Source organism: Jaculus jaculus, chromosome 9, assembly GCF_020740685.1.
Source record: "Jaculus jaculus isolate mJacJac1 chromosome 9, mJacJac1.mat.Y.cur, whole genome shotgun sequence".
Classification (NCBI taxonomy): Eukaryota; Metazoa; Chordata; class Mammalia; order Rodentia; family Dipodidae; genus Jaculus; species Jaculus jaculus.
Window position 1 is genome coordinate 40,545,716 of NC_059110.1, and position 22,664 is coordinate 40,568,379.

At 44.1% G+C, this 22,664-nt stretch overlaps 1 protein-coding gene, 1 long non-coding RNA gene and 1 other non-coding gene across 6 annotated transcripts in view; 2 read left to right on the forward strand and 1 right to left on the reverse strand.

Annotated features, from left to right (window-relative positions):
• The window catches only part of Ncoa7 (nuclear receptor coactivator 7), a 155,013-nt gene extending 152,945 nt beyond the window's left edge, over nucleotides 1–2,068 (reverse strand). For 2 of the 4 annotated variants that reach the window (XM_045158355.1, XM_045158353.1), the window contains exon 1: nucleotides 1,158–1,288. The gene's annotated coding sequence lies outside the window, so the exon portion shown is untranslated. Of the gene's footprint in view, nucleotides 1–1,157; nucleotides 1,290–1,710 lie in introns of those variants that run through there. The other 2 variants (XM_045158354.1, XM_045158356.1) reach the window with 2 other exon arrangements.
• A 12,043-nt stretch (nucleotides 2,069–14,111) lies between these two features.
• LOC123463337 lies at nucleotides 14,112–22,366 on the forward strand. The gene is made up of 3 exons (XR_006638885.1): nucleotides 14,112–14,168; nucleotides 19,678–19,792; nucleotides 22,269–22,366. It is a non-coding gene; the product is annotated as an uncharacterized LOC123463337 (long non-coding RNA).
• On the forward strand, nucleotides 14,565–14,636 carry Trnae-cuc. Its single transcript has one exon. It is a non-coding gene; the product is annotated as a tRNA-Glu (tRNA).
• Nucleotides 22,367–22,664: the final 298 nt, after the last annotated feature.

The following is a 22,664-nucleotide window of genomic DNA, read 5'->3' on the forward strand; positions in this document are numbered from 1 at the left end:
CGCGCCCATTCTCTCTCTCTCTCTCTCTCTCTCTACCTCTTTTTCTCTCTGTCACTCTCAAATAAACAAATAAAAATGAACCAAGAAATTAAAAAAAAATACCCACACACCAATTAGGCATCTGAAGCAGGGGAATTAAAGAATAAGAAAACAAAGATTCTTTCCTCTTGGTCTTTATATTGATTGTCAATCCTTTAATCGTAAAGAAATGAATATTGAATCGGAGCTTACAATGATCTAGTTCTCTAAAGTATCTAAGCCTTATACTTAAAATAAAAAGTTGTAGCCTGAGAGGAGACAATCCTGCTAAAGGTTGTAATAATGTATGAACTTGACATCTACAATGTAAAAGAATCCTTAACCAGTTTCTCAGAAATGCGAGCCATACATAACGGGGAGCGGGGAGGGTGGGCCGAGCGCAAGGCTGCCTCTGCTGGCTGACCCGCGCCTCTTTCCAGCTAGGCTCAACTCCCAGACACCTGTGTCAAACTTGCCGCTCTCCAAACCATCCATCCACGTCAGGAGCTTTCCCCTAAGTGGGCAGCCAGAGAGCACCAGCCTCCCCTCTCTCTTCTGAGTCATCCGACTTTAGAAGACCTTTCCTTAAACTGGCCCCAAAGTGTTGATGGTAAGGGTTTGTGCCATCCGTTTTATAATACCATCCGGCCAGCCATGAAGCACACAAAATCCACCATCACTTCTATATGCCGCTACAACACAACCGCTCGTCTACGTTTTGGTTTAAAAAGGCAAGAAGAACGCATCTGCTCGTCAAGATGGGTGAAAAAAAAAAAAGATGCAAAGACACATTTTACCTGAGCTAATGAAAATCCAACGGTCTGGTCTCCTCCCCAGATAAGCCCTCCCCAACCTGTCGTCCCGACCGCGCCCCAGCCCCAGCCCACACCCTACGGGTCCCTCGGGCGTGGGTGGGGACGGTCGAGCACCCCTTCCCCCTACCCCCATCCCCGCTCGGCCTGCACAGCCGGGGATAGGGAGGGCTCCATCCAGGTGAGCCCGGGGGAGGGGGTGCGCGCGGCGCCGCGAGCACACCTCGGAGCGCTCCGCCGAGCCAGGCCGGGCCAAGGCCGCTGGCCCGTCCCCAGCCGCAGCATCTCCGCGGTGGCCTCCAGCGCCCGGCCGCCTCGCCCACCTACCTACAGGGCCGGGGCGCCGGCTCCTCGGGTGCGGGAGAAGGGGCTCGGCACGCATGTCTGAGGCCGGTGGCCTCTGGCGCCGGGCGCGGGGGAGCGCATCCTCCGGGGAGGGAAGAAGGAGGGGCGGGGAGGACCTGCGCCGGGGAGGAGCGCGAGGAGGAGGGGCCGGGGCGGCGGGGCTCCGGAGCCACGGTGCCGGGCGGCCGCCGCGGTCGCGAATTTCCGGCCTCGTCTGGTCGCCGGCGGCTGCGCCCACCGATAGGGCTTCGGCAGCTCCGAGGCTCCCCGAGCCGGGCGGAAGGCGGGGAGCGGCGCCCGCCTCTAGCTCCGCCCGGCCCGCCGCACGCGGTGCGCCCCTCGGCGGCTGGGCGGCTCGGGGCACGGCTGCCGCTGCATCCTCGCGGGCCGGCGACCTCCGAGCCCGAACCCGCGCGGGTGCGACTGCCTGAGCCCCGGGCCTGCGGCTCCGCCCCGAGAGCTGCGCGCGCGGCCTCCGCAGGCCTGGGCCCTGGCGACGACCCCGCCATCTGCGCACCCTGAAGAATCGGCTTACCTCGCCGCTGGCAGCATCCCCCGTAGCTGCCTTGGGTCCTGATCTTGGAGCGAAATAAAGCTTGGCGGGCGAGGGGTGCACAATTGGAGTTAGGTCGTCCGTCTCCCTGAGCCTGCTAAAGCCCCCAGCCCTTTCCTTCCAGCTCGGGGACCTTCGGCCACAAAAAATTCATACTTCTGTCTTTTCCGGCGTTGCGTTTAGCAAAAGGGCCCAGCATCTCCTCCCCCTCCCGTCCACCGTACGACATCCTGGATGCTGCCAAGTTGCGATCATTACAGCAATGGGAATGCAGCAACTGGGTTGTCCAGCCAGCTCTTGGCTGAGACTCCAGAGAACCTTGGTGGGAAGGTTTGCATCAGCAGTGGGGCCTGCGCTTGTGAGCTTCCCACCCTCGGTGCTGTTCCTTCTTCAGTCCCATGACTAGCCCTGCAAGATAACTAGGAAGATATGGCCATGAAGTTAACCTTTACACACAGAAGACGGGAAAAGAAAAAAAAATGCCCCTGCACCGGGTCTGATAACATTTGTGTGTCAGAAGCCGTCCACTCTCAGCGGATAGCGGCCTCCTCCTGGGCACAGAAGGTGCTTAACTGTACAACCTCTCCGGAGGGCAGAGCAAGGCACCTATGGCAGTCACTCAGGGTTTTAGTGGCAGGTGAGATGTTACCTGGTGTTTCAAAGGTCGAGCATCATCACCTGCTTCTGCCTTGACCTCTGACTGTACAGTTCCACTTAAGGCTTACATCGTTCTGGTTTGAGTTTTGTTTGTTTTTTTTTTTTAAACCCAAGAGGTGTGTGTGTGTGTGTGTGTGTGTGTGTGTGTGTGTAAGAGAGCATTTAGGAAGTGAAAGTTCTGTTCCTAAATTATAAAGAGTTGATTTCATTGCATCAAAAGGAAAGCATGGTTTAAGACTTCCAAAGAAATGGTGATGTTCTCATATTTCTTTTATAAGTGCTCTTATGATTCTGCACTCTAAGCCTAATAAAAGCCACGTGAAAACAAACCAACACCACGTCCAGACTGAAAAGCAGCTAAGATTATTTGAGTGAGTTGAGCAAATCTAGTTCCGTTGTTCACTGTGGGAGCTGCTCTGGAGAAAGAGGGGCGTGGTTTGGCCACTTCCTCCGCTTTATGTCTCACAATACTACGATATCCATGATAATTTGTCACAATTCAGAATGACCTGATTAAAGGAATGTAGATGTGCATAGTGGTGCATAAGAAACAACCTGAACTCGGGAAGACAAGTTGGCAGTTGTTTAACAAGGTTTATAAATTTTGAGTGCGATTTCTGCAAGAAACTAATCACTGAGTTGTAATTAGTTTTCCAATCTTTCATCATCAACAGAATCCTTTTGTTTCTTTCTATGGGCTCCAATAGATAACCAGTGATCATTTTCTTGGGAAAAAAAAAAAAAGTATGTTTTTTGATGCATGAGCCATTCTGTGCATCCGCCTTTACATGAGTACTGCAGAACTGAATCCAGGCCTTGCAACCAAGGATTATATTGAGGCATCTTTCCAACCCCTCCAAAATGTATGGGGTTTGTGGATGAGGGGGGTGGTGTGAGATAGAGTATCCCTCTAGCTCAGGCTGACCTGGAATTCATGATATAGTCTCAGGGTAGCCTTGAACTCAAGGCGATCCTCCTACCTCTGCCTCCCAAGTGCTGAAATTAAAGGTGTGAGTCACCAGGCCAAGCTAAAATGTATGTTTTTAAAGTAGTGACTGTCACTTATAAAATGTCTGAGTCTTTCAAAAACATTGTAAATTATGCCACCATCTCTTAGGATTTCATGGTCTGTTACATGCTAATGACATTTTCCCCTCAAAGTCTGGATATGAAAAGATTTCTGCTCCCTGCTGGGGGTGGGGGGGTTCTACTTTAAAGATTCACTCATCCATTTTCATTAACTGAGCGTTTACTGACTTACTAAGTGGTTTTTTTTGGTTTTTGTTTTTGTTTTTTTTCCCAAGGTAGGGTCTTGCTCTAGCTCAGAGCTGATGTGGAATTCACTCTGTAGTCTCAGGGTGGACTCAAACTCATGGCAATCCTCCTACCTCTGCTTCCTGAGTGCTGGGACTAAAGGCGTGCACCACCACGCCTAGCTCTAACTGTTATATTCATAAAAATATCAAAAGGCTCGGTGGTGGCTCACACCTATAATCCCAGCACATGGGAGGTTGAGGTAGGCAGATCCCTATGATTCCAAGGCCAGACTGGTCAACATAGTGTCAGAGAGAGTGCAAGACAGCCTGTACTACAGAGTGAGTTTCTGTCTCAAATAAATAAATAGTAAATAACTGGGTGTGGTGGTGCACTCCTTTATTCCCAGTGAACTGAGGTAGGATTGCTGTGAGTTCAAGGCCACCCTGAGACTATATTGCAAATTCTGGGTCAGCCTAAGCTAGAGAAGACCTTACTTCAAAAAACCAAATAAGTAAATAAATAAAAATAAAAAAAAATAGCCAGGTGTGGTTATGCATGCTTTACAAAGATAAGTGATAAGCCAAGAATTGTGGCACATGCCTTTAATCCCAATACTCAAGAGGCAGAGGTAGGAGGATTGCCATGAGTTCAAGGCCAGCCTGAAACTGCATAGTTGCCGGGCTCCTCCCCAGCGGGCAGGTAGTGCTGAGGAAGGACCAGGCCCGCTGATTCCTCCCATGGGGCTGAGGAGAAGGAGGAATGAGCGTCGGACGACTCAGAACCTCTGCTAGTCACCAGAGGAAAACCACACTGAGTCGGGAATCTTGTGGAAGCAGGAACTCGCTTTGTTGTTACAAGCAGTTGCCTATATAATGTTGGGGACGAAGGCGGGGATTTTAGGATGGGGGAAGAGGTAAGGGCCAACAGTAAACTGTGACTATTGAAATGATAATTCCAACTCCTGCGTGGAAGTAGCAGGCAAGAAGCCATTAGACGTCTTGCTGAGGCCTAGCTGGCCAGAGACAGGTCGCCAAACTTTAGCTAGGCTCGGGAAGTTCCACTAGACCTCACGCCCAGGCCTCTCAAGGCCCAACACATAGTGAATTCCAGGTTACCCTGAGCTACAGAGTGATACCCTACCTTAACAATACAAAAATTAAATAAATTATAAACAGGCAGATAGGTAGATAAAATCAAAAGAAACAGATACCCTCTAGATCTGTATTACCCAGTATTGTATCCACCAGTCATGTGTGGCCATTTACATTAAAATCAAGTACAAAGACTGGAGCGATGGCTTAGCAGTTAAGGTGCTTGCCTATGAAGCAAAAGGATCTACGTTTGATTCCCCAGGTCTCACATAAGCCAGATGCCCCAGGTGGCACATGTGTCTGGAGTTTGTTTGCAGTGGCTGAAGGCATTGGCATGTCCATTCTCTCTCTCTCTCAATAAATAAACAAAAATTTTAAAAATTCAAATACAATTTCAATTATTATTTTCTTCAGTATGTTAGTCAAACTACAAGTTCTAAAGATCCACACAAAACTTGTGGCTACCCCTTCAGACATCACAGGACATGATGGTTTCTTATTATAAAAATAATTCTTTTGGAATAGGTCAAAATTCAATGGGTAGAGAACATAAGCATAAAAGACCAGGTAACTTAATTATACTCAGATCAAACTTTATCAGAAAAGGTACTTCTATAGAACATGACAATCGTGGGAATTGTTACTTTGGCTTCAGATGACAGCTCCACCATGTGCTGGCCTTGGGTAAATTACTCACTCTCTGGTGCTGCATCTTTAATGGGAGGGCGGGGGCACAGTTGGTGGCTGTACCAGCTTCTTAGGTACACAGAGATTAAAATGATCCACAAAGGATATGTAAAGTCTAGAACACAGCAATTAATAAAAGTCAGCTATTGCTGGGACAACATATGCTATTGTAATCAGGGCTTTCTTTTCAAAAAATTGGATTTGTAACTTGGGGATGGTGGCCCACTCCTGTGCACCAGCACTTTGGATGTGGGGAAAGGAGGATCTCCAGTTCCAGGCTGGCCTCCACTACATAAAGAGGGATAGACCTCTTCAGCTCTGAGGGGAAAAGGAAGGGTGGGCTCACTTTGCTTGCTCTGGCCTTCATTGCTTCCCATGGTAGGAATTAAGCCAGTCAGAGGTGCCTGGATCGCTGAGTTCTCTCCAGTGACTTTCTGGAGGGCTTTCTGTGGGTTTATGAGCATCGCCAAGCAATATACTCTTCAAACAGTATTTTCCTTACCTATCTAAAGATAAACTTGTGCTGAAGCATGACTGGTATTCATGATTTGAAATGCAGCACTTGCTGGTTTGTAAGGTTGCTCAGTGATTAAAGGCCCTTGGTTGAAATGTAGTACTGGTCACATTTCTCATGGAACTGGAATTCCAAGATTATTGATAAATGCTCTTAAAACTTCATCAAGACAAAAGACTCTCTAGATAAGGAATGACTGAAGTATTGAAATTGCTTTAGAAGATTCCTGTGCAAAGGTGTTAAAATGGAGATTTGGGCACTGGGTGAAGAGTTGAGGTTATAAACTCCAAGAAAGCTTACCCGCAGAGTGATAGTGGTTGGCTCTGTCTTCCTATATCGAGCAGCCAAACACATCCTCTCACCCCAGGTTCCATCTGGTTGAAGCACAAGCTGTAAGGGACCCAGAATATGTCTGCAGAGGTAGAAAGAATTCATTACTTGGTGGTGTTTATAGGGACTGGAAAGATAGCTGGCTCACTGTTTAAAGGCACTTGTTTGCAAAACCTGAAGGACCAGGTTCAATTCCCCAGCACCCCAGATGCACAAATTCCATAACATATGCACCAGATTCCACAATATGAGTTCTCTGGAGTTCATTTGCAGAAGGCTCTCATGTACCTGTATTTGTTCTTTTTCCCTCTCTCTCAAATAAATCATTAATTTATTATTATTATTCTTTTGGATTTTTGAGGTAGGGTCTTACTCTGGTCCAGGCTGACCTGGAATTAACTCTGTAGTCTCAGGATGGCCTTGAACTCATGGCACTCCTCCTATCTCTGCCTCCCAAGTGCTGGGACTAAAGGTGTGCGCCACCACGCCCGGCATAAATCATTAAATATTTAAAAAATGTTGACAACAGCAGTTTATTTTTCACAAACTGGGGTAATTAGTCCACTGGGCCATAAGATACCTTCTTGAGGTTTGGGAGCCAGGACTAGGGAACCTGAGGCAGGAGGACTATAAGCTTGGAGCCAGCTTGGACTACATAATGAGTTCCAGGCTAGCCAGAGCTATACAGTGAAATCTTACCTCAATCACCACCAACAGTCAAAGGACCCTTATGGATGAAACTAGGTTCTTTGCTGCTCTTGGTTTATTAAAGTCTGAGGAGAAGATGGAAACTGCCTTGCCATTTGAAAGGAGCCTGTCAGTCTACTGAGAAAGGATGGCACATACAGAGAAGTGGGTTGCTGCCTGGGGCCGACCAGCACAATTTACAGCTGGTTACTTAGGGGAAGCCTAATAAATTTGACTCTTTGTTGTCCTCACAGATAATTTAAAAAATAATTTGCTTTTGGACAGTGTGGTGGTTTGAATGTAAAATGTTCCCTATAGGTGTAGGTGTTTAAATACCTGATCACCAGCTGGGGTACTTTTTGAAAGACTGTGGAAAGTGGAGACTTGCTAGAGGAAGTGTGTCACTGGGGTGGGGGGTCTGTATGTGGTATCTCTGCCTCCACATCCTGTTGTTCTCTAGAGGCCTGTGCATGACCACCATGATGAAACATCCCTTCAGCTGTACGGTGTATTATTGCATCCCTCAGCTGTTTCTGGTCAGGAATTTTATCATGACCAGAAAGTAGGTGATATAGCTTCCTGTTGTTTTAGTTTGCTAAAAATATTCTGGTGTATAGTGTGACAATTCTTTATATATTTAACATACTGTCTGAAATATATATTCAGGTAAATCTGATAATATAAATTTTTAAATTCTTCTTTTTTTGTTTAAAAAAATTTTTTTTATTTGAGAGCGACAGACACAGAGAGAAAGACAGATAGAGGGAGAGAGAGAGAATGGGCGCGCCAGGGCTTCCAGTCTCTGCAAACGAACTCCAGACGCGTGCGCCCCCTTGTGCATCTGGCTAACGTGGGACCTGGGGAACCGAGCCTAGAACCGGTGTCCTTAGGCTTCACAGGCAAGCACTTAGCCACTAAGCCATCTCTCCAGCCCTAAATTTTTAAATTCTGAAATGAGTCCCTAAGCCCAACCCGATGTTAATTGGAGGTGGTTGCTTAAAATCACTGGATAAAAGAAATGAATGACAAATACCCTTTCAAAAAAGGATTTTTAAAAAAGAAATAATTATATATTCACACACATACACACACACACATACACACACACACACACACACACACACACACACACGAAATTTAGAAGTGCCATGCAACCTGGTCTTCCCCTAATGGTAAGGTACAATCCTGAGAGTTTATTCAGATATCTCCAGCTTTACACACACATGTGCACACATACGTTTATGTGCTCTTTGCAATTTTATTATATTATGGAATTGGGTACCACCATAGTGTAATATAGGACTGTTCTCTCAGTGAAGACTCCCCTGAGACACCCTTCACAGCCACACAGACTGGCCCCCTCATTACACCCTAGGTACTGGCAACCACTACATCTGTTTCCATCTCTCTGATTTCCAAGAAGAATGCTATGTAAATGAATCACACAGTATGTAATATTTGGGGTTGGCTTTTTTCACTCAGCATGTTTTCCTTGATATTCATGCAAAGTGTTATATCTTCCCATCCTTCCTGTTATTGGTAAGTGTTCCAGGGTAGATGTACCACTGTTTATCACTTCTCCCACTGAAGTTTAGGGCTGTTATGAATAATGCTACTATTGTGAACATTTATACAAAAGTTTTGCATGGACATAAGCCTTCATTTCTTTGGATAAGAGCTCAAGGGTTCATCTGCTGGGTCATATGGTAAGAGTGTGTTCAGTTTTGTAAAGAAGTGGCTAAACTACTTCCTGAGGTGGGGTGTCATTTTTACATTCTTATCTATATGTATGCATGATGAAAGGCAGATTTTAATCTATCAAATCAACCTAGTAAAGTACAAGTGAAGAATTTCTTTTACTAAACTGTAATTGTCTGGTTACTTGAGCTTCCACCAGGTTAAGCTTTAAAATAAAGGGTCCTGTTTTGTTCACTTTGTGTGCCTGACACAGTACCTGAATAAACAAATTAATGAACAAAAGCACAGCTGAGTCAGACTGAAATCAAACTGTGACATAAAGGGCTGGAGAGATGGCTTAGCGGTTAAGCACTTGCCTGTGAAGCCTAAGGACCCTGGTTTGGGGCTTGATTCCCCAGGACCCACATAAGCCAGATACACAATGGCACATGCATCTGGAGTTGGTTTGCAGTGGCTGGAGGCCCTGGCAAACCTGTTTTCTATCTCTGTCTCTTTCTCTCCCTGTCTGTCTGTCGCTGTCAAATAAATAAATAAAAATAAACAAAAAACCCTGTTAAATAAATTTGTCAATAACTTACAGCTATAGTTGAGTTTAACTTAAATACCATGATTGTTCTTCCAATATAATAGCATTTTCCAGTCAGAAATTGCGACTCTGTAAGGTGATTCACTTGTGAGAAAATTAATACAAGCTAGGCACTTAATCATGTTGTTCCAGTTATTTGTTGTGCTGTGATAAGCATCTACGTGTCCCAGCAATATGGAAGTACTTTAATACCTGTATAACAGAATGTCATACAGCTATCAGAGATGATAAAATGCTACACATATAGTGGACACCTTTTAAAATATATTGAGAGGGCTGGAGAGATGGCTCAGCGGTTAAGCACTTGCCTGTGAAGCCTAAGGTCCCACGTTAGCCAGATGCACAAGGGGGCGCACGCGTCTGGAATTCGTTTGCAGAGGCTGGAGGCCCTGGCGCGTCCATTCTCTCTCTCTCCCTCAATGTGTCTTTTTCTCTGTGTCTGTAGCTCTCAAATAAAAAAATAATATACATACACACACACACACACACACACACACACACGCATATATATATATAAAGAGAGAGAAACAGGAAAGTAGATGCAGCATGCTACTATTTGTATAAAAATACACAAGGAAATTTAAAAAGAATAGATATATACAAGGATATGTTAATTCTTCTAAGTTACCTTATGAAGCATGGAGTATAACTGAATTACATTTTGCCAGAAAGTAAATAAATCCTCAAAAATATAAAGTGATATGCTGAAAAAAACAGAGGAGCCAGCTTGGAGAGATTCCACATTTTGGACAATGTAAGTATTACATGAATAATGGAAGTTGTAGATCATATACCTTGAATAAGAATTCAAAACACAGAATGTGTGAACCCATAACAAATAAATAATAAAAAGAAGGCTGGCGAGATGGATTAGCATTTAAGGCACTTGCCTGAGAAGCCTAAGGACTCAGGTTCATTCCCTAGTACCCACATAAGCCAGATGCACAAGATTGTGCATGCTTTTGGAGTTTCTTTGCAGTGGCTGGAGGTCCTGGCATGTCCATTCTCTATCTGCTCCCTTTTCTCTCTCTCTCAAAAAAATAAACAAAATATTTTTAAAAAGAATAAAGAGAGGGAAGAACTTTCTTCTTTGTGTGTATCTGCACGCGCGTGGGCGTGCGCACGGGCCATGGCCCATATGTGGAGGTCAGAGGAACTCTGGGTGTTGGCCCTTGCTTTCCACCTTGTTAAGGCAGAGTCTCTTGTTCATGGCTGTGTTTCCAGTCCACAAGCTTCCAGGGGATTCTCCTGTCTCCACCTCCCTTCTGACCATAGTTATGCTGAGACTACCAATGCTGGTAGGACAGGATGCCTCTCTTTATGGGTCCTGCAGATGTGAGCTCAAGTTCTCATAGTTGTGCAGCATATAGTTTATTCATTGGGCCAGCCTGAAAAAGAATGATTAAATGTTCACCATTTTGAAAACACAGCAATAATTAGTTCAAAGATCAATAACAGGAAAAAAAAAAAAAAACAAATATGGGTCAATGTTTGCTGAAGAATGGAAGCATCACATGGTCACAGAGTGTTCCCTACTAGTGGTAGTTGCTTTTCCAGTATGCAGTAATTACATATGTAATAACGATGGGGAAATATGGCAGACACCAAAACCAACTAATTACACTTAACATTGACTTTCCTATGATTGCTATAATGATTGCCATAAAATTAGTGGCTTAAAAACAGTAATTTATTATCTTACAGTACTGTGGTTTGGTGGTCCACTGAAGGTCTGACTGGGCTAAGATCAAGATGTTAGCAAGGGGCTAGAAAGGTAGCCTAGCAGTCAAGGAGCTTGCCACAAAGTCAAAGGACCCAGGTTAGATTCCCCAGGACCCACATAAGCCAGATACACAATGGGGCTCATACATCTGGGGTTTGTTTGCAGTGGTTGGAGGTCCTGGTGTGCCCATTCTCTCTCTCAATCTCTCTATCTGCATATTTCCTATCTATTTCTCTCTCTCTCTCTCTCAAATAAATAAATAAAAACAAAACAAAAAAAAAAAAAGGGCTGGAGAGATGGCTTAGCGGTTAAGTGCTTGCCTGTGAAGCCTAAGGACCCCAGTTCGAGGCTTGGTTCCCCAGGTCCCACGTTAGCCAGATGCACAAGGGGGCACACGTGTCTGGAGTTCGTTTGCAGAGGCTGGAAGCCCTGGCGTGCCTATTCTCTCTCTCTCTCCCTCTATCTGTCTTTCTCTCTGTGTCTGTCGCTCTCAAATAAATAAATAAATAAAAATGTAAATAAAAGATGTTAGTAAGGTGTTCTCTTTTTGAAGGCTACTGTAGAGGAGAGTCTGTCTTCTGCCTTTTCCTGCTCCTAAAGACCATCTGAATCCCATGGCTTGTGGTCCTGTGGTCTTGGTGTGCTGGCTGATTGAAGCTAGTTGAATCTTCACCCTCTCATCACTCTGATACTGACTCTCTTGACTCCCACCCTCCTGTTAGAGACGCTAGCCATGACGTTGGACCCACTCAGATAACCCAGTACACTTTACTCCATCACAAGGTCCTTAGTCATATTTATAAAGTTCCTTTACTATGTGTGTTCCAAGGACACTTGTGAAATGGGCATTATTTTGCCTGTATACACATCATTATAAATAGATCAACTAGCATAACGTGTATGGTGATATAATGCACTGAAAAGGAAACATCATTTTTGATAGCTTTCCTGCCAAAAGAAATATCTAAGGGGGCTTTCCAAGAAACTGTCCTTCATTGCCCACCTGCTCTCCTACCCCTCAAAACATCAATGTTCTGAAAGAAACAAAAAAAGTTGGGAGAACTCTTATAATAAAGAAAAAAGACTTAACTGGGCATGGTGGCACACACCTTTAATCCCAGCACTCCTGAAGCAAAGGTAGTATGATCGCCAAGAGTTCCAGGCCACCATGACACTACATAGTGAATTCCAGGTCAGCCTGGACTAGAGTGAGATCCTACCTCATTCATGGGGCTGGGGAGATGGCTCAGCAGTTACAGTTGCTTGCTTGAAAGGTCTACCAGCCTAGGTTCTATTCCCCAGCCACCCAGGTAAAGCAAGGCACAAAAAGTGGCACAAGCATCTGGCTTTCATTGTCAATAACAAAGAAACTCACATATGTGAAAATAAATAAATAACTTAAAAATATATCTTCAAGGGATGGAGGGATTGCTTAGCAGTTGAGGCGCTTGCCTGCAAAGCCAAAGGAGCCAGGTTCAATTCCCCAGGACCCACATTAGCCAGATGCACAAGGGGAGCACACACATCTGGGGTTCATTTGCAGTGGCTAGAAGCCCTGGTGTGCCCATTCTCACTCTCGCTCTCTCTCCCTTTCTCTCTGAATCTAATAAATAGGTAAAAATCATTATATATATATATATCTTCAAATCCAACAAAAAGGCATTTTAAAAAATAAATTATATTAGGGCAATTGAAAATGTTGCTTATTGATCATATAAAATATTGTAATAAATTTAAATTTTCTGGGTATGATTATTATGTTGGTTCCCAGAGTTGATGGATATTAAAGCATTCAGGAATAAAGTATGATACTGAAATAACTTTAAATGATTCATCAGGAAAATACAGAATGTAACTATGGCCAAGTAGTAAAAAATTAGTGAATCTAGATTAATACTATAAATAAAAACATAATGCAAGCTACACATAATTTAAAATGTTCAAGTACTTACTTTAAAATAGTAAAAAGAATCTAAAATCACTGTTAATATTTTATGTACCCTCAAATCCAATTATTACCCTTTTAAAAAGATAATCAATATAAAAATAGTGAGTTTCTTTGTACACTGAGGCTTGAAACTCCAGTGCATATTTAAATGAAGAATATCTTAGTGGGAACATTCAAGACATTAGAACCTTGTTTATAAAGACACCAAATTGGACAGCATAAGTCCCGATGAAAGGACTATATGGGTTATGTTTGCTATACTTGCAAATTTCTGTAGGGTTTGTATGTGTCGAAATATAAACTTGGGGAGATGGAATGTAGGTATCAGTGCATGAGCACAGTATTTCTGGGAGCATACATGAGAAACTGCAGCACTGTCTGCAAAGAAATGAAAGGCGATTTGGGGGTGTGAGTGTGTGTGTGTGAGTGTGTGTGTGTGTGTGTGTGTATAGAGGTTATTTTCATTGTGTCCTTTCATACCTTGCATACAGTATTGTGATTAAGCCTACTAGAATTTAAGCCAAAGTTGTTGAAGTAAAATCTGCTTTCTTTCTTGGTTGTAAACTAGGTCCTTTGCGCTCCATCTACTGTACCTGACCTAAAACTCCTTGGCATAGAAAAGGGGTGTATTTCCCTCTGAAATGTAAGTCAGTTTGGAAATTTCTTCCTGTGAGGGTTTTATCTTTACCCTTTAGTCTTAGAATCTTCGCTTCTTTTTTGCTTATTGTTAGGTAATTGTGGATAGATTACAGAAATGACCTTAACCATCTCTGAGGTGCTGAAAACAAGGAACGTTATTGAAGGCCAGCTCGGCCAATTCGGTGGCTGTGTGGAGCAGGTTCCTTACAGGTGTGTACGTCTTGCTTCATATCTTCCCACGAGGCAGCTCAGCGGGTGCCCCGGGTGACGCGTCTTCCACCGGGCCCTTTCCACCCCTGCTCACGCGCGGTGCTCCGTGAAGGCTCCTGCGTGGAGGCTGGGTGAGATGTTTCCTGAACTCGGCGGTTACATCACTTCCTGGCGGTGTCGGGCGCGCTGCGGGGCGGGAGGCGCGGCCGGCAAGCATCCTTGCGGACCGGGGCGGAACCCGCCCCGCTCCTCGGTGGCGGTGCACAGCGGCCGCCCGCAGCCTGGCGAGCCGAGCACCACGAGCAGACACGCGACACGCGGTGATCTGCATGTGATGAGAGCCCCGCAGTGCCCACGCTTAGAGAGCACGGCTTAAGTGCAGCCCGCGCCAGGACCATCTGCCGTGAGGGCTGGTGAGATAGTGAGCAGTCCGCGTGGCAGAAGAAAAGTAGAAAGATACACCGAAGTTAGACCGGGGCAGGGTGGCTAGCGCGGTTAAGAAAATCAGTCGTGACGCAAATGACAAGCGCAGGGCCGCGGTGGCACTGGCGTGCGCTGCGAGCAGACGAGACTTTCCGGTCATCTTGCAGGGCGGCGATCGGCCGAGAGCCAGCTTGACCGGGGCGGGTCTCCTTGGCTGCGGTTGGGGTTCCACAAGAAAGTTAAAAATCGCCCGGGTGTGGGGTGCTCAGACCCAGAGCAATGAGATGAGCAAACCGTGTGAAAGTCACAGAGTGCCCTCTGCTGGCTAAATGCACAGACAACCTTTATAAGAGTCACATACGAGTAAAGAAAGGAGGCAGGCAAGTTCCCTGGTGGTCTAGTGGTTAGGATTCGGCGCTCTCACCGCCGCGGCCCGGGTTCGATTCCCGGTCAGGGAAAGCCTGTTTTTGCAACTTTTCCCTACAAATAAAAAGGTGGTGGTGTTGTTACTACATTTTGATGACAATAACTTCGATTAATTTCAAAAACGTTAAGCTAAAGTGTAAAAATATGTTATACCTATTTACAGTTTCTGACAAATAAGTTCCCTTATTCTAAAATAGCTGAAATGCACTTATTCATAAATTTGTAAAACCTAATACTAAAATTTAATACTAATGTTGTGATTTATAGCTTTTGAGAATAATTTGGATGTGTATACAAGTAGGCATTTTTGTAGACGTTACTAATACAAAATAACACCTTGGCCTTGGCTACGATCAAGTGTGTTTAACCTTGAGCATGTTTGATGGATAAGAGATGGTGATAATTTGGGGAAGGTTATTCTTATTTTGCATCGCGGTAGAATCGTTATTTAATATATTGAGATGGTGTGTTGTTTAAAGTGGAGTGATTCCTGTTCTGTTCTTATAAGTTCAAGAATACCTTTTCTTGTATTTGTATTTGTTTTTGTTTTCAAGGTAGGGTCTCACTTTAGCCCAGGCTGACCAGAAACTCCCTCTGTAGATCCAGGTTGGCCTCAGACTCATAGCGACCCTCCTACCTCTGCCTTACAAGTGCTGGGATTAAAGGCGTGCGCCACCAAGCCTGGCCAGGATCACCTTTTTGAGAAATGTGGTTTTAATTAAGTAACTGGGCTTATTAAATGAATTTTTGCATGTGTATGTTTGTGTGGTGTGCATATATGTATAGTTTGTATATGTGTATGTATAGTTTGTATATGTGTTTGCATACATTACTTTTATTTATTTTTACTTTTGGGTTTTTTTTTTTATTTGAGAGTGACAGACACAGAGAGAAAGACAGAGAGAGGGAGAGAGAGAGAATGGGCGCGCCAGGGCTTCCAGCCTCTGCAAACGAACTCCAGACGCGTGCACCCCCTTGTGCATCTGGCTAACATGGGACCTGGGGAACTGAGCCTCGAACCGGGGTCCTTAGGCTTCACAGGCAGGCGCTTAACCGCTAAGCCATCTCTCCAGCCCTACATTACTTTTAAATAATCCATATAGTTGATTTTTATCCAAGCTTTAAATATTTTCTAAGAGATTTATGCAAATATGATGAATTTCCGTGTGTGTGTGTGTGTGTGTGTGTGTGTGTGTGTGTGTATGTATATATAATTTATTTAAGAGAAAGAGAAAGAGGAAGATAGAGAATGGGCACGCCAGGGCCTCTAGCCACTGCAAATGAACTCTAGACACATGTGCCACCTTGTGCAGCTGGCTTATATGTGTACTGGGGGATCAAACCTGGTCCTTAAGCCTCACAGGCAAGTACCTTAAACATCAAGCCATCTCTCCAGCCCCAAACATGGTAACTTTCTCATACAAGCAGTGTCATTTCTAGTATGCAATCATGTAGGCTACCCTGTGAAATGCACTTACGGGCCAGGTAGGAATTTTTGCCATTCAAGGCAAAGTGGAACTTTGGGCATTCTCAAAAATATGGATATTTTGGTATCAAAGAGAGTAAGAATAGTTTTATATAAATATTAACTTTGTTTCCTTTTGTGTTTTTTGAGGTAAGGTCTCACTCTGGCCCAGGCTGACCTGGAATTCACTATGTAGTCTCAGGGTGGCCTTGAATCCATGGTGATCCTCCTACCTCTGCCTCCCTACTGCTAGGATTAAAGGCGTGCGCCACCATGCCCAGCTAAACATTAACTTTTTTTTTTTTTTACGTTTTATTTTATTTTGTTATAAAAAGTTTACTCTTTTATTCTATCACCCTTGCTCCCATTTCCCTGGGAAGGGGGTCCCTCCTCAGTAGGGTTTTGGTATTCACTGTGGGTTCATGAAGGATTCAGTCAGTATCCAGGGGAGGCATACTTCAGGGCATTTCTACCCACTCTGTGGCTTTTAAAATCCTTCTGCCCTCCTCTTCTGTAATGGTCCTTGAGCCATAGGAGGTCTGTTAGCAGTCTGATTTACTGCTGAGTTCTTTGTAGCCTCTGGATTCCTGTTTTGATTAACCACAGTGTCTGTCACCATCATCCTAGATCTGGTTGTCAGGCTAGCAATAAGAGCAGTATTCGTGTTGCTGCTTCTTTTGCGATTTCTCCTGGGTCCTGGCAGATGTGGTAGAGTTGGTACATCTTGTGGTAGGCAGTGGCTGACTTTTCTTACTGTATTGATGGAACTTGGATCTTCCCAGTTTTCTATGACATCTGTAAAATAAAGAAGATTCTCCAACCAAGTGTGATAGCAGCTTGGATTAAAAGGAATATGAATAGTTATCTAAGAAACTTTTGATGTGTGTGCCCACTCTTCATAGCAGTGGGAGCTTCTCTCTGGATTCCAATTGGAGAACAGTTGGTTACCTGCCACTGTTGCACAAGTGTATACTTCTTGCCCAGTTGATTGATTTTGAGACTTGCAGGATCTTCTGCTTATTCATACTGTTGGAGACCATTGTCCTCCAGCAGCTTCCATGTGCATTTGGCTTATGTGGGTACTATGGAATTGAATCTGGGTCCTTAGGATTCCAAGCAAGTGCCTTAACTTCTAAGCCATCTCTCCAGCCCCTGCTTACAAACTTTCTAAGAGATAGGAAAGATGGCAGAGAACTTTGTTTGAACTGGGCTACTGGCATTAGGGCTGGCTGCTTTCTGCTTCACTTGCCTAGGAAGTTTGATAGAGGTTAAATTTGTAATAGATATGCTTGGCTAAAGATATGGAAGAGAGAAATGTATGACTTAAAATTGGAGAAATTCAAACAATATTAACAATATTAAATTATAAATTAAATTATTAAATAATATTAACAATATTAAAGTTTACAGAGACTGGTTTTAGGTTACTGAAGCTGCTATTGTCAAACACATTAGCAATCTTAAGGAAGATGGCCCAAATACTTTACTTTGAAACAATGGAAAGGATGCCTGAGGAAAGATTGAATAGTAGGAATGCAAACTCTTTAGAAAGGAAGAAACCTGCTCTTCAAGGTCCTGATTAATTTTGTTCCCAAATTAAGAATATGGCTGTGTCCTGCATACCTAGTATTGGTTTCCAAAGTGCAAAGAATGTGTGGAGTGGGTGATAATGTGCACACAGTTCCAGGAGCCACTGCTGAGACATGTCATGAGGCATGATGACCCTGATAAAGAGGCTGGTAAAGCCATTAGAAGACGGACAGTGGTTTTCATGGAGGCCCTAGGATGTTTTGGATATATTAGGACTATGAAAGGGCTACCATGGAGTGCTGTTGGTGTTATGGGGTCTGGTGTCACACAAGTAAGACCATTGACTCACGGAATGTGAGGCAAAGTTTTATTGGGTAGAAAGAAGGGAAAAGAAGAAAGCTGGTGCACCAGGTCTGCATCTTAGAGTTCGGGATTTCAAGATGCAGCCCTGATCTGTTGGAGTGTCAGTTTTTATTGGCAATAACCACATGATGTTTATAGTAAAAACAGGATTGGGAGTTAAACCACAAAGTTGCATACCATTAAACATGGGGGGGTGGTTATTACAAGAAGTTACAAGGTTACATAGGTCACACAGGCAGAATTTAGGCAAGAAGCATTCTATGCTATGTAATCACAAAGATATTTTAGAAACAAGGAGATACAGGAAGGTTATGGTACATTGCATAGAGGGATCATCCCATTCTGTAGGTAACAGTAAACATCTGCATTGCACAGAGGGATCATCCTCTTCCTTTCACATTCCATTTTCCGGTTGGCACTCAGGATGGAAGTTTTCCTTGGCTCAGTTGGAGGGGCAAAATTGGAAAATCTGGAGAATGTCAGTCATTAGTTATATCAGACTTGAATTGTAGATGTGTGAAATTTGATGACTGTTGCATTTGCATTGATTCAGTCTCTCCTTGTTATACCTTATAGCAGTTGGAAATGTTTACTCTGTGCCTTTATATGTTGAAAGTACATAACTTCATTTCCATTTTATAGGACTCACAGCTAGAAGACAATCTTAAATCTCAAATGAGAATTGAGACTTTAGAAATATCTTAAATTGGTAAAAACTATGGGGACCTTTGAAGTTGGACTGAATGCAGTTTACAATGTGAGATATTTATGAATTGATTGGGGGCCAAGGGTGGAGTGTGATATTGTGAATGGTTATCCCCCAGTACATTCATGAGTCTTTTTCTTGTTTGTTCTTTTTTTTCTTTTCTTTTTTTTTTTTTTTTTTTTTTTTTTTTTTTTATACAACAAGTAGTCATTTATTTATCTAGGTCATATCTCTCAAATACACTAATCATACAGTTAGAAAATGCCATGTTTGGCCTTTCTTGAATATTAATTTATAACTTTTTTTTGTTTGTTCTTTTGAGGTAGGGTCTCACTCTGTAGCCCAGGCTGACCTGGAATTCACTATGTAGTCTCAGAGTGGCCTCAAATTCAGGGTGTTCCTCCTATCTCTGCCTTCCGAGTGCTGGGATTAAAGGTGTGTGGCCACCACGCCCTGCAGTTCAAGAGTTATTCAAGCTTGTAACTTATCAGATTTCCAGCTGCCTGGCTGGAGGTGGTGTCACTGTGGGTAGACCTAGGGTCAGGCAGCAAGGTATTTCTGGGAGTGGATCTGAATTCTACCTAAGGTATGCAGAGGGCAGTCTACCTAGTTGCCCTGCTGTTTGGTTGCTGATTTTTTTTTTTTTTTTTTTTGCATTGGTGCTCTTTTTTTTTTTTTTTAATTATTATTAATTAGTTTTGTACTCAGTGAATGTAGTCAAGTTGGTACCATTGTTAGCCTTTTCCCTGTCCATCCCCCCACCAGCCCCTCCTTGTTGAGGTATATGGTCATGCATTGTGGAGTTAGCCCTCAGTTATGGGTAGGAGGAAATGTCTCTGCATATCATGACTCAACATGTGGCTCTGACATTCTTTCTGCCCTGTCTTCCGCAAAATTTCCCTGTTGGCTGCTTTGTGCTTTTGCTTTTGGGGGAAGGGTTTCTCTTTTCGCCATTATGGGACTTCCCCTGGATCTGTAAGCTTCAATAAATTCCATTCCTCCTATATAGGTTCATTCCAGTGAGGTAAATCTGACTATGACACCATCCCAGTGACCAAGGACTGGCACCTACAATAAAGACCACTACATCAGCTGAGCAAGGAGGGATCTGGGCTGGAATACAGGTAAGAATAAGGTAGATAGGAAGGTGTAGACAGATATGAAAGATTTCATGACAAGCTTAAAAGTGAAAAAGGGTGGGGGTTGAGATTGCTCAGCAGTTAAGGCGTTTTCCTGCAAGGCCTAACAACCCAGGCTCGATTCTGCAGTACCCATGTAAAGCTGGATGCACGGGGTAGCACACGTCTGGAGTTTGTTTGTAATGGAACTATGCCCTAGCATTCCCATTCTCTCTCTCTCTCTCAATCTCTCTTTGCAAATAAATAAATTAATTTAAAAAAGTGTAAAAGGGAATAATGGGACTTAGTATCTGATGGGACCTAAAGGGTCTGGGCTAGGGAAGAATCTTTAATCACCATGACTGGTGGTCTATGGTATGTTTAGCTAGTAAGTTAAGGTGGCATAAAGAATAGAGATGTTGAGATGATGAAGTGAGGGGGAGAGACAGTAGGCTCAGTCTGACCTGTTATAGAGGGAATATTGACGACAAATTAGGGCTGAAAGTACAGATTGTAGGAGCATAAGCTCAGTTGTTTGAGAAGATTTTGCTTCCCCCCCCAAAGGAGAATCTAAACAAAAACCAAAAGATCAGGAGAGTACACTGGAAAATGTCTCACCACCTTCAACATGTGGTGAGACAATGACTGTCGGGCGCAGAACAGACTACTGGAGACCAGCTGAGGGGAAGCAGGCCTGCCCAGGCGATCACTGCTATATACCTGACTTGAGCTAAGGTCTAATTTGAGAAAGACATAAATTTATCCATGTTAAAGAAGCAGAAATATAGAGAAGGAAAAGAATATTTTGGTCTTTCTTTCTTTTTTTTTTTTGATTTTTCAAGGTAGGGTCTCGCTCTAGCCCAGGCTGACCTGGATCTCAGAGCTCACTCTGTGGTTAGTTCACCTCGGTGCTTGTTGCTATTCTCCTGGAGGTGTTGTCTAGCTAGCATTGGGAGAAGTACTCGTGTTGCTGTTGGCCCTCCATAAGTATGATTAAGGTGGCATATCTTGTGGTGAGTAAGTGGCTGTCTTTTCGTGTTGAGTTGGTGGATCTTGGATCTCCCCAGTTTTCTCTGCCACCTGCAATATAAAACAGCTTCTCCAGCCAAGGATGAGAGCAGCTCTGATTAAGGAGGATATGCATATAATTTTGATAGATATTTTAAAAAATATTTTAGAAAGGGGGAGAGAGAGAGAGAGAGAGAGAGAGAGAGAGAGAAGAGAGGAAGAGAGAGAATGGGCATGCCAGGGCCTCTAGCCACTGCAAATGAACTTGAGACACATGCACCCCTTGAGCATCTGGCAAATATGGATCCTGGGGAATTGAACCTGGGTCCTTTGGCTTTGCAGACAAATGCTTTAACTGCTAAGCCATCCCTCCAGTCCAAGAGAGAGACAGAGGCATTTTGATGAGAATACCCATGTAACTTGTCTGGAGAACAATGGGGGCTTCTCTCTGGGGGCTGAGTTTCCTGCCTGTGGGACAATGACATGGTTCCCAGCACCAGTTATGAGCTTTCTCCCACTGAATGGGCCTCATGTCCAATGGAAGGGCACTTGCTTACTCACAAAGGCTGTGTGCCAGTACTGCATAGGAGTGTCCTGCTTGTCCATCTGGTGGGTCGTGTAGCTTGCAGGGTCTCCCACTTATTCATGCTGTCGGTGACCATTATCACACAGTAGCTCCCATAGCACTTTCCAGCACCATGAGGGTTTGTCAGGAGAGGACTGGCTTTCCTCTCAATTCTCAAGTGGTCTTTCAGTGTCTTGGGATGGGAGCTTGTGGTGTCTTCAGCAATAAGCTCCTGCCATTTAGCACTATTGGGTAACCAAGTGCTTGGTAATGGCCTACATTGTTGTGGGGGCCTCATGGGCCTCTCAGACCAACTACTGACTGTGGGTGTAGCCCAGTTCTACTCCTGGGATTTGCAAGCCAAGGCTATGGTTTTTGGCTTGACTGTCTCCATCTTCTCCTGGGTGTATGTGCATGGTCTGCCCACGCCCCTCATTCAGGGGTTATATCTTGTGTACTGGTATCCCAGAGGGTGGTTCCTAGCGTACTGACTGCTTTAGTCTTTAGTTTTGTGTTGTTGTCCTCCCCACTCTCTCTTTCCCCGGACCTTCCTACCCCTAATAGTCTTTCCCTCTGCTAGTTTGTCTGGTATCCCCTCCTCTCATCCCTCCCTATTTTCACTTTTTCCTGGTTTCATTCCAGTTATCCACCCATGGTCCTAATGCTTACTGCCTTTTGTCCTGATTTTTTAAAAAAAATTTTAATGCAAAGAAAATACTTGTTAAGAAGCCAGAACCTGTGGCTTTTTCCTTACCATGCTGGAGAAAGTGACCCAAGTCCTTGGAGTTTATAGTCCTTTGTCTGTAGAGAGGAAACCCTGCTAATGTCTTCCATGTATACCTCACAGTAATTTACCTCCACTCACTCACTCACTCATTCCTAAAGCATGAAGTTCTTATCTCCTGCCAGGCATCATTGGGAGCATAGGTGTATGATCATGAATAAAACTGTCTGCATTACATCAAAAGAGAAAATGATTGAAGTTTTGGGAAAGGTGCTGTTTGGAGGAAGGCAAAAGAAAAGGAAGGCATACTGCATTTAAATTTGGACTGAAGGTCATCCAAATGACACCATGCTGCATTGGTTGCTGTTTCTGAGTCATAACAGACATGGAGGTGGTTTGCACTAAGGTGAGAATAGAAACCTGAAGAGTGAAAATGCTTCCCAACAGATGAAGTGCAGCAAAAAGAAGGTGGTGGTGGGGATTCAGGCTTTGCTCTGGTTGGAGGAAGGGAAGGAGACAGAGTCTGAAGGAAAAGAGTCAAGAAAATCCAGGATCAAGAGAGCCAAAAGAAGAAAGAGAAC